Genomic DNA, 594 nt, shown 5'->3' with positions numbered 1-594 from the left:
GTGTGTCTGTCTGGGGAGGAGAGATTGTTTGTTTTTGATTTATTGGGTGTAGATAGGAGGAGAAGATGTGTTCGTGGTGGATCCGGAAGGAAGACGTTTCAAAGTTTTAAATGTTTTTTGGGATTCTGAAATTCTGAAATTCTGAAATTCTGAAATTCTGAAATTCTGAAATTCTGAAATTCTGAAATTCTGAAATTCTGAAATTCTGAAATTCTGAAATTCTGAAATTCTGAAATTCTGAAATTCTGAAATTCTGAAATTCTGAAATTCTGAAATTCTGAAATTCTGAAATTCTGAAATTCTGAAATTCTGAAATTCTGAAATTCTGAAATTCTGAAATTCTGAAATTCTGAAATTCTGAAATTCTGAAATTCTGAAATTCTGAAATTCTGAAATTCTGAAATTCTGAAATTCTGAGATTCTGAGATTCTGATATTCTAGGATTCGGAGATTCTGAGATTCTGAGATTCTGAGATTCTGAGATTCTGAGATCCTGAGATTCTGAGGTTCTGAGATTCTGAGATTCTGATATTCTGATATTCTGAGATTCTGAGATTCTGAGATTCTGAGATTCTGAAATTCTGAGATTCTGAG

The sequence above is a fragment of the Caenorhabditis briggsae genome (genome assembly GCF_000004555.2).
Source record: "Caenorhabditis briggsae complete genome, chrV, whole genome shotgun sequence".
In the NCBI taxonomy this organism is placed as follows: domain Eukaryota; kingdom Metazoa; phylum Nematoda; class Chromadorea; order Rhabditida; family Rhabditidae; genus Caenorhabditis; species Caenorhabditis briggsae.
Note: the sequence above shows the minus strand (reverse complement) of the source record.